The sequence below is a fragment of the Schistocerca cancellata genome, chromosome 2 (assembly GCF_023864275.1).
Source record: "Schistocerca cancellata isolate TAMUIC-IGC-003103 chromosome 2, iqSchCanc2.1, whole genome shotgun sequence".
In the NCBI taxonomy this organism is placed as follows: Eukaryota; Metazoa; Arthropoda; class Insecta; order Orthoptera; family Acrididae; genus Schistocerca; species Schistocerca cancellata.
The window spans coordinates 166,119,457-166,130,308 of NC_064627.1; the positions used below are offsets into that span (position 1 = coordinate 166,119,457).

The window sequence follows — 10,852 nt, forward strand, 5'->3', positions numbered from 1 at the left end:
TTACGCCGTAGAGGTGTTCTGTTCGTCTGGACGACGGAATGCGACCGCGCATTTCGCGAGTTGAAATCGGCGTTGCTTTCCAATACTTGCCTTACGCCATTCGATCCCCGGAAGCCCCTTTTGTTGCTGGTGGATGCATCGGATTTCGGGATCGGTGCTGTGCTTGCGCACAAAGATGGATCGCACGATCGCCCTATTGCCTTTGCCTCCAAATTGCTCTCGTCTGCGCAACGAATATATTCACAGATCGAGAAACAAGCATTGGCTTTCGTATGCGGTGTTACAAAGTTTCATAATTTCTTGTATGGTCGTCATTTTACCATCATCACAGACCACAAACCTTTGACATCGCTTTTTCATCCGACCAAGCCTGTACCTCCATGTACAGCGCAGAAATTCATTCGCTGGTCTATTTTCCTCTCGCAGTACCGCTACGATATCTTGTATCGGTCCACTGCTAAGCACGGAAACGCCGATGAGTTGTCCCGTTTGCCCGTCCTGAGGATAGAGCATTCGATTCCTCCGAACTTGCTTGCATGTTCATTGATTCAGAAACCGATGACGTGGTCGAATCGTTTCCGATTGATTTTCGTACGGTAGCTACGGCCACCGCTGCCGACCCTGTCCTTGCTACGGTTCTGCGTTTCGTTGCTACTCAATGGCCCTTGTCAAAGTCACGGATCGGTAATCCGTTGGTTCGCCGATTTTTTGCTCACCAAGAGAGACTTTTTGTACGACGTGGTGTTTTGCTTTTGCGTTCAGATAATGATCAGTCCAGGGTCGTGGTCCCACGTTCGTTACAGTCCTCTGTCTTACGGCTTCTCCACCAAGGACATTGGGGTATAGTGAGAACGAAACAACTTGCTCGTCACCACTGTACTTGGTTCGGAATCGATGCCGCGATTACGAATATGTGCTCTTCTTGCATGGTGTGTGCCGAACAACAATCAGCACCACCGCGGAAATTCTTTGCATGGCCGAAAGCCACTTTCCCTTGGCAACGCTTACACATTGATTTTGCCGGTCCCTTCTGGAATGCTCGATGGTTGGTTCTGGTCGATTCATTCAGTAATTTTCCTTTTGTTGTCCGGATGTCTTCCACGACGTCATCTGCCACCATCCAAGCGTTGTCCGCTATCTTTTGCATTGAAGGTCTTCCACAGACTATTGTTTCCGACAATGGCCCACAATTCATGTCCGCAGAATTTCAGTCATTCTGCAAGGCCAATGGTATTCAACATCTGACGTCCGTTTTCGCCACAGTCAAACGGTGCCGCTGAACGTTTGGTCAGGACTTTCAAGTCACAGATGTTGAAGTTGAAAGAGTCGCATTCTCGGGAGGACGCGTTATTGCTCTTTTTGTCCTCGTATCGCTCTCAGCCCCGAGATGGTCGCTCGCCGGCTGAGTTGCTTCATGGTCGCCCTCATCGCACCTTGGTGTCTTTGCTACACCCGCCGCATCAGGTTCCTGTGCAGCGGCAGATACCTGCTTTTGCCCCAGGCGACGTTGTCTCCTACCGCAACTATCGAGGTTCACGGCGTTGGCTCGAAGGGCACATTCTTCACTGCCTCGGCCGCGCGATGTATCTGGTTTTGGGGGCTCTGGTGAGGTGCGTCGGCATCTCAATCAGCTGCGCCTCTGTCGTTGCACGGGATCTGCCGCCCCCCGTCTGCTTTCAGCGACGGTGCCGTCCGGTCAGCGCCCTGGTGACCCATCTACTGGCTCGCCTCAGCACCAGGTGTTACCGACGATGCCTTCCATTTTGTCCCATGGCGACGCGCCGCCGCCGCCGCCGCCGCCGCCGCCTGTTCTCCCGCCGGCGACGCCCGCAGTGGACGCGTCGCCGCAACCGCCGGGCGCCTCCCTGGGTCACGCGCCGCCGATCGCTTCCCGTGACCAGTTGTCCTCCGCCATGGAACTCTTGCCCGCTCCGGACCATATGTCGTCTTCGCCCGTGGAGTGCCCCGGCTCGATGGAGGTCGACCCTTCGGCCCCTCCTGTCTCTCTACGGGCGCATACACCGCATGTTGGCGTGCATCCTGAGGTAGGTTTCCTGGCGTTTCCTAGCTCCCCTCGGCCCGAATGGCAGGGTGCGGGTGGCACGGCCTCGCCTGTTGTTAGGCTCCCCACCTCGTCGCATACGCCAACATGGGGTTCTCTCCACGGCGGGCGGAAGCCTTATGCCACAACCGTCCGCCGATTTGCGGGGGAGGAATGTGGTGTCACCGCCAGACACCACACTTGCTAGGTGGTAGCCTTTAAATCGGCCACGGTCCGTTAGTATACGTCGGACCCGCATGTCGCCACTATCAGTGATTGCAGACCGAGCGCCGCCACACAGCAGGTCTAGAGAGACTTCCTAGCACTCGCCCCAGTTGTACAGCCGACTTTGCTAGCGATGGTTCACTGACAAATTACGCTCTCATTTGCCGAGACAATAGTTAACATAGCCTTCAGCTACGTCATTTGCTACGACGTAGCAAGGCGCCATTATCACTTACTATTGATGCTATAAAACATGTACCGTCAAGAGCGATGTTCACCAATTATGAATTAAAGTTAAGTATTCCAGTAGTTACGTACGTTCTTTGCTACTATAAATACCTTGTCCGGTTCCAGACCTCACGCCAGCCTGCGTGAGCTTAAACGCGTGCCTTTCGGCTTCCTTCATAGTGGATTGGCTGTCTTGCCAGTCCACAACAACAGTTACTAGCACTCATCAAGTACGGTTCTTCGTTAATGTGTGGATCGGTGTTATTGGGATCTGTTTAACTGGGCCGTATCTGCTACCTAGCCCATTAAATGGCAGGCACTATTACAATTGCCAGAATTGGTGGAAGACGTCCCGCTCCCTCCAAGACAACGCATGTGGTGCGAACATGACGGGGCGCCGGCACATTTCAGTCGCCGTGTGCGTCGATTCCTGAACCGACGGTTCCAGAAACGTGGTTTGGCAGAGGTGGTCCTGTACCATGGCCTGCTCGATCCCTAGATATGTCCCGTCTGGACTTTTTGTGTGGGGAGCGACGCGCAACCTTTTTACGCAACTCCTGTTGCATCAGAAGAGGATCTGGTTGCCCGGATAGTAGCAGCAGCAGTAACAATTCAGAATACTCCTGGGGTTTTTGCCCGTGTCAGACAGAACATGATCAGACGGTGTAACCTTTGTTTACGTGTAAATGGAGGCATCTTTGAAGATCTACTGTAATTGAAATTGGGTTGTGTTAATGCGTTGTCTCTTGGTCATAAAAAAATGGAAAAGTGTGTGTTGGTTTAATTAATTTGCCGCCAGAGAAATCTTCCTCTACCGGTTTAAATACTCCTCATAGGAAAAAGTGACATTAGGGAAAAATATTTGTTTTGATGTCCCCTACAACCTCCTAGAGTTTGTCGGTGTAAATACTTTTCACCCTGTATAGGTATAGCACAGTTACCGCCACCAGCTACTATTTATTTTCTGTTGTAGCGGCGTCTCCGCATGAGGCAGTTTTAGTGTGAATTTTGCGCCAGTGGGTTGCAAGCGCAGCCAAAGTGAGGCGCGGGCAATTTTTTTTTTTTTAATGGCTCTAAGCACTATGGGACTTAACATCTGAGGTTATCAGTCCCATAGACTTAGAACTACTTAAACCTAACTAACCTAAGGACATCACACACATCCATGCCCGAGGCAGGATTCGAACCTGCGACCGTAGGCGCAGCGCGGTTCCGGACTGAAGCGCCTAGAACCGCTCGGCCGCAACGGCTTTTTGATACTAACTTTGTGCAACACAAAGTAACAAAGTATTCGGGCCGACATGGGCGCATGAGTTACCGGAACGGTGTACTCAGAGGGACTGTGAATAATTCTTGCCGCAAACCGGCATCAAAACCATCGCACTGACGCTAACCTAATGTGTGTCAGTACAAGACTTCAAGAGGCACACTCGCAAAACATATGTGCACCGCCAAGTATAAATAGGGGACAGTCAAGTAATACTGGTGTCTTTAGTGACACATCTCTCTTGGATAATGATGGTGCGCTACGGGGGTGGCCACTTGAAGCTTCCAAAGGAGGACCAAAGTTTCAGGCTGTACCACGGTTCGACCCCCTGAGTTCGCAAAAGTTTGGGAACCAGCCTGCAGCGGGCCAGACCACGCTTTCCAGCATCAGGGTCGCATCCTGACCGGGCAGGGTGATCCCATCCCCCTTGCCCCAGGAAATTCTGGGCCTAATCTCAATGAGGAATCGCCTCAGGAGACAATGGCAGCGTACCAGGCATCAGCACTTCAAACGGCACATTAACAGGCTACAGGGCACTATACACGACAAAATACAAACACATATATCACAACAGTGGAACCAAAAACTCGAAGGGCTGGACACCGCGCGACCTGGCATGTGGCAACTAGCCCAACACTTCACCAGCGAGAAAATGTACACTCCAACGCTTTAAGGGCCTGGCGGACCTGCATACTCAGCGGAAGAGAAAGCAAAACTAATGGCCCGCACACACGCAGCGTCATTCACACCGAACCTGGTACCATCAGATCCAGTGTTCACACTTGCTACTGACCAGGAGGTTACACGCATTTTAGCCCAACCATCGCGCGACGACATTCGACATGCTAGTACAACCGAAGTCTCCTGGGCTATAATGCATTGCGCTACTAGGAAAGCCCCTGTTCATGATGGCATTGCCGGCCGGAGTGGCCGAGCGGTTCTAGGCACTACAGTCTGGAACCGCGCGACCGCTACAGTCGCAGGTTCGAATCCTGCCTCGGGCATGAATGTGTGTGACGTCCTTAGGTTAGTTAGGTTTAAGTAGTTCTAAGTTCTAGGGGACTGATGACCTCAGCAGTTAAGTCCCATAGTGCTCAGAGCCATATGAATCATTTTGAACCATGACGGCATCCATGAGTTCACGGATAAAGCCACTGAATACCTAACGCACATAACGAATGCCATACTAAAACACCAACACTTCCCCGCCTTTTGGAAGACGGCCAAGGTCCTGATGTTCAGGAAGCAGGGGAAATACCACAGCCTCCCACAAAATTACCGACCCATCAGTCTCCTGATCTCGTTCAGCAAGGTTGTTGACAACGTGATTCTCAAACGCATCACTAGGCACTGCATAACAAATGACATCCTGAGACCGGAGCAATTCGGCTTCAGTAATCACCACTCCACAACACAACAACTCTTACGGGTCGTTGAACATATAACACGTGGCTTCAACACAAACAAAGCAACAGGACGGTGTTCCTGGACATCGAAAAGGCTTTCTTCCTTCTATGGCACAACGGCCTCATTCGGAAACTCAGCGACGCCGGATTCCCCGACGGGCTGGTGCGTCTCATATACTCATACCTCACAGACAGGAGTTTCAACACTGACGTGTAGGGAAAGCAATCAACACGACACGGTATACACGCGGGAGTACCCCAGGGAAGCATCCTAGGGCCCCTACTGTTTAACCTCTACATAAACGATCTCCCAACCACACACAACACAACGATGGGAAATTACGCAGATGACACAGACATCCTCGCGCAAGATTGGAAACCATCAAACATTACGTCACGCTTACAGACCGCACTCAGAGTGGCTGAGCCTTGGTTAGAGAAACGGCATGTTAGAGTAAACGTCGACAAGTGCGAAGCCGTTCTGTTCACTAGAAGACCGAAGCAACTGCGCAAACACCGATACTGCAGACCAATAACTCTCCATGCACGCCCAATAAGTTTCCGTGAGAAAGTCAAATACCTCGGTGTTTGGCTGGGCCGGAAATTACTCTGGGGGGACCACAGACTACACGTGACCAACAGAGCAAGTGCGAGGCTCAAACAGCTCTACCCTATGCTCAACAGGCGTAGCACACTGAACAGAAGGATGTCGAGGTCCTTGTACATGACACTTATTCGACCCTGATGACGTACTCAGCCTCTGTCTGGGGATACGCTGCGCCCACACGCCTGCGCCGTCTGCAGATCATACAAAACAGATTACTCAAAATCATAAGCAATGCTCCACGATACACACGCATCGTGGACGTTCACCGGGAATACCGACTTGAGACTCTCATGGGGGTAATCCACAAACTCACCACAAGACTATAGAAACTCCAGATATTCGTAGAACCCGTTTATTCTGAATCTGGGGATCTACGACCACAACCATAGATGGAAACGTAAAAGACCAAAAGACATACTAGTAAGGACCTAACATCTATGGCCAAGTTCACGCAAACACAACGGTACAGGTGAGCCCCTGTTAATCAGCCACCATTACTGGGTATCCAGCTGGAACACACTTGCCGGATAACTGGCACCACGCAGGGAAGCCGTACCGTACATTACATGCAGACAATCTCCACACACCCCCCACACAGTGAGATGATCTATGACCGATCTCCCACTAATATATAACAATCCTGAATGTTCCAGGAATGCAGCGGCTGCAGCAAACTCGGATGCATCGCCACCGCCTGCCACGGTAATGATGGATGATACCCATACTAACAAACCCAACCTTGAAACTTCCTGGCAGATTAAAACTGTGTGCCAGGCCGAGACTCGAACTCGGGACCTTTGCCTTTCTCGGGCAAGTGCTCTACCAACTGAGCCACCCAAGCACGACTCACGCCCCGTCCTCACACCCTTACTTCTGTCAGTACCTCGCCTCCTACCTTCCAAACGTAACAGAAGCTCTTCTGCGAAACTTGCAGAACTAGCACTCCTGAAAGAAAGGATATTGCGGAGACAAGGCTTAGCCACAGCCTGGGGGATGTTTCCATAATGAGATTTTCACTCTGCAGCGGAGTGTGCGCTGATATGAAACTTCCTGGCAGATTAAAACTGTGTGCCAGGCCGAGACTCGAACTCGGGACCTTTGCCTTTCGCGGCCAAGTGCTGTAAGGCTGTGAGGACGGAGCGTGAGTCGTGCTTGGATGGCTCAGTTGGTAGAGCACTTGCCCGCGGAAGGCAAAGGTCCCAAGTTCGAGTCTCGGCCTGGCACACCGTTTTAATCTGCCAGGAAGTTTCATATCAGCGCACACTCCGCTGCAGAGTGAGAATATTCTGGAAACCCAATCTTGCATGAACTATAGCAGCTAGTAAGCCACTACTGCTCTTACTACCCATCCCACTGTCGCAGGGGTCTTTTTTTTCCCACGGCACGAGCCTTGGCACTTTTTTCCCTCTGCTCTTCAAATTACTACCCTCATTCGCCTTTCGTCCACTATCTATCACCTGGTGGACCGTGTTAATGCGTAGTCATACCCAGACGTACGGATAACATCACAGCCCAGCATCCTGTGATCCACCAATTAGATAATTAACATGTTGACGGAGGTGACAGTAGAACTTTTGGTTTGGTCACCACGTTGGTGCGGGCGTGGAGGGGCCCCATCTCTCAACCAGCAGCCGCCTTCCACTGTCGCGGGGAGCGGATAGGCGTGGTGCGAGTGCCACTTGTCACCGGAGGCTGGCGCGCAAACATCATCGAACAGTTCGCTGCTGGGTTATTGTGTCCCACCGTGGCTGTCGCCACTGGGCCACGGAGAAACGGGGCTACGTCTGCAAAGCAGAGCGACCAAACCGCAGAGTGAGTGCAGTAAGACGTGAGCAGGGCGACATATACCTGTACAGCCTGATGCAGATGAGATTAAAATGTTTACAGACTGCTTGAGCGTTTTACTGCAGCCATGAGCTGCCTTGTGCCTCACCCCACAGCCTCCATTTCAGCGTCCCCGTACGTCTGGCGACTTCACTGTGAATAATTTGTACTTTATACTTCGTGTTGCGATAGCCGCAACTTGTTTTTATGATACTTTTTTGTTTTCCTTCAAAGAAATATTACTCTTACGTATGTCACTTATAGTTGCAATTCGACTATTTTTCGTTAATGTAGCAAATACTCTGTTGTAACATCACCATTTTCACGACGTTTGTCTCAAGTTCGCTGCTCCATTAATCAAAAACGACGCCTAGTATCGCGATTTTCCTTCATCCTGGGTCATAAGATCATAAACGGTACTACCACGTTCATGAAACGATTCTGAAGGCGTGTTATACCAAATCAAAGGTAACAAAAGCCATACAGAAGCAGAAGGCGCCATGTTGTTACGACGGTTAGGCTTTCATTACAAGCAGCTGAGGCAGCCCGTGTTGTCTTCAGCGTGCCTCGTTGCCATTCTACGGTCACCTACCTGGGACTGTACAAGAAAACGTGGCAGTCTTGAAAGCGACAGCAAAACGTTGTGGCGAGCCGCTGCGACTCATTTCTGTGGCGCACCGTTCCCCAGGATGTGGCGGTCGTTGTCGGTGTCAGGACGCAGGCGCGCGCAGTTCAATCTGAACACAACGCTCTCTTCTGTTCTAGTCAAATGTTAAAAAAGACTCCCTCGAAATTACACAACGGATTTTTATCAGCCGAACTAAGAGTGAGAAATGAAGAAATTGGGTATCAACTTCATTGTCATGAAAACTAGTTTTGCAAAGAGAGAAATAGTTTCGCGACAGTAATCAAGGTAATTGTTGTTGAGACTGGTTTGATGCAGCTCTCCATGCTACTCTATCCTGTGCAAGCTTCTTCATCTCCCAGTACTTACTGCAACGTACATCCTTCTGCATCAGCTTAGAGTATTCATCTCTTGGTCTCCCTCTATGATTTTTACCCTCCACGCTGCCCTCCAATGCTAAATTTGTGATCCCTTGATGCCTCAGAGCATGTTCTACCAACCGGTCCCTTCTTCTTGTCAAGTTGTGCCACAAACTCTTCTTCTCCCCAATTCTATTCAACACCTTCTCATTAGTTACGTGATCTACCCATCTAATCTTCAGCATTTTTCTGTAGCACCACATTTCGAAAGCGTCTATTCTCTTCTTGTCGAAACTATTTATCGTCCATGTTTCACTTCTATACATGGCTACATTCCATACAAATACTTTCAGAAACGACTTCCTGACACTTAAATCTATACTCGATGTTAACAAATTTCTCTTCTTCAGAAATACTTTCCTTGCCATTGCCAGTCTACATTTTATAGCCTCTCTACTTCGACCATCATCAGTTATTTTGTCCCGAAATAGCAAAACTCCTTTACTACTTTTAGTGTTTCATTTCGTAATCTAATTCTCTCAAAATCACCCGACTTAATTCGACTACATTTCATTATACTCGTTTTGCTTTTGTTGATCTTCATCTTACATCCTCCATTCAAGACACTGTCCATTCCGTTCAACTGCTCTTTCAAGTCCTTTGCTGTATCTGAGAGAATTACAATGTCATCGGCGAACCTTAAAGTTTTTACTTCTTCTCCATGTATTTTAATACCTACTCCGAATTTTTCTTTTGTTTCCTTTCTTGCTTGCTCAAGATACAGATTGAATAACATCGGGGATAGACTACAACCCTGTCTCACTCCCTTCCCAACTACTGCTTCCCTTTCATGCCCCTCGACTCTTACAACTGCCATCGGCTTTCTGTATACATTGTAAATAGCCTTTCGCTCCCTGTATTTTACCCCTGCTACCTGTAGAATTTGAAGGAAAGTATTCTAGTCAACATTGTCAAAAGCTTTCTCTAAGTCCACAAATGCTAGAAACGTAGGTTTGCCTTTCCTTAATCTAGCTTCTAAGATAAGTCGTAGGGTCAGTATTGCCTCACGTGTGCCAACATTTCTTTGTTGCGCATGTGAACAACGTTTGTGAAACAATACTTTAAAACTAGTGAAATACAGAATTTTGAAATATTGAAAGCTAATCTAATTAATGCCAAGGTAATTAATAAAAACTTAATTATTGATTTACGGAAGCTTTTTGGGTAAATTTCCGTAGCCAGACTAATAGTGTAGAATAAAGTTATTTTATTTCCGTCAATGAACACAAAACATTTTCTTCCTTAGACTATTAGTTTCAGAAATCGATGGCCATCTTCAGACTAGCAGCGAATCGTGGCAAAACAAATACAATTAGCGGTGGGTTTACATCTTAAAATAATAAAATATGACATACTGAAAATTGAAGCGGAACATTGAAGCGGAAACATGTGTAAGCCTTCTATAAAAAGTTATTTATAAATGAAAGTACTGAATACCCTTTTTTGAAAAACTTCCTCCTCTTGTAACGTGTGATTTAGATATCGTATTCAACCGCTGAGAAGTATTGACTGTTGGTTGGCTCTGGGTTGCGCATGTGACCAATGTTGTGAAACAATGCTTTACACTTAGTGAAATACAGAATTTTGAAATAATGAAAGTTAATCTAATTACTGCCAAAAGTAACTAATTGTGTACACGGTGAAAACTAGTTAGATGAAACCTAATACTGAAGCACATTATAAAAGTAGTGTGATATGCAATGCAATTTTTGACTTGAAATGTCCACAAAAATAAAATATGCAGAAAACAATGACTGTTTGAGATTATTCAGAAATTTACTGAGAATGGTAGAGGAGGTTTTTACTATAAAGAAAGTCGTTCTTAAAAAATTAAACTCTTATTAGTGTAAAAAAAGACTGTATAACATAATATAAATAACAATAATAATAATAATGATAATAATAATAATATGCTTCTGCGTCTGAGGATGGGATTACAGATCAGGTAACTAATAACGTTTCTAAGTATTAAGATTAAACAATATTATTTCCTCACACATTGTCTGGCTTGCGAACAATGGTATTGGTGGCTTATGTCGTGCGTTTGCTAAGTATTTTTTCCAATACCTTGTGAAATATGGGACTTCTTACAGCACAGTTGTCTTGAAAATTGACTTATGGTTCTTGTGTGCAAGGACTTTATAATTTTCCATCAGATTGCACACAAACCTCTGCCGTGTCGCAGCCACTTACATCATTGTTAAAATTTC

The 10,852-nt window shown here is 47.7% G+C and overlaps 1 non-coding gene across 1 annotated transcript; it reads right to left on the minus strand.

Annotated features, from left to right (window-relative positions):
- Positions 1–6,541: 6,541 nt before the first annotated feature.
- On the minus strand, positions 6,542–6,616 carry Trnas-aga (transfer RNA serine (anticodon AGA)). The gene has a single exon. It is a non-coding gene; the product is annotated as a tRNA-Ser (tRNA).
- Between the last annotated feature and the right edge of the window lie 4,236 nt (positions 6,617–10,852).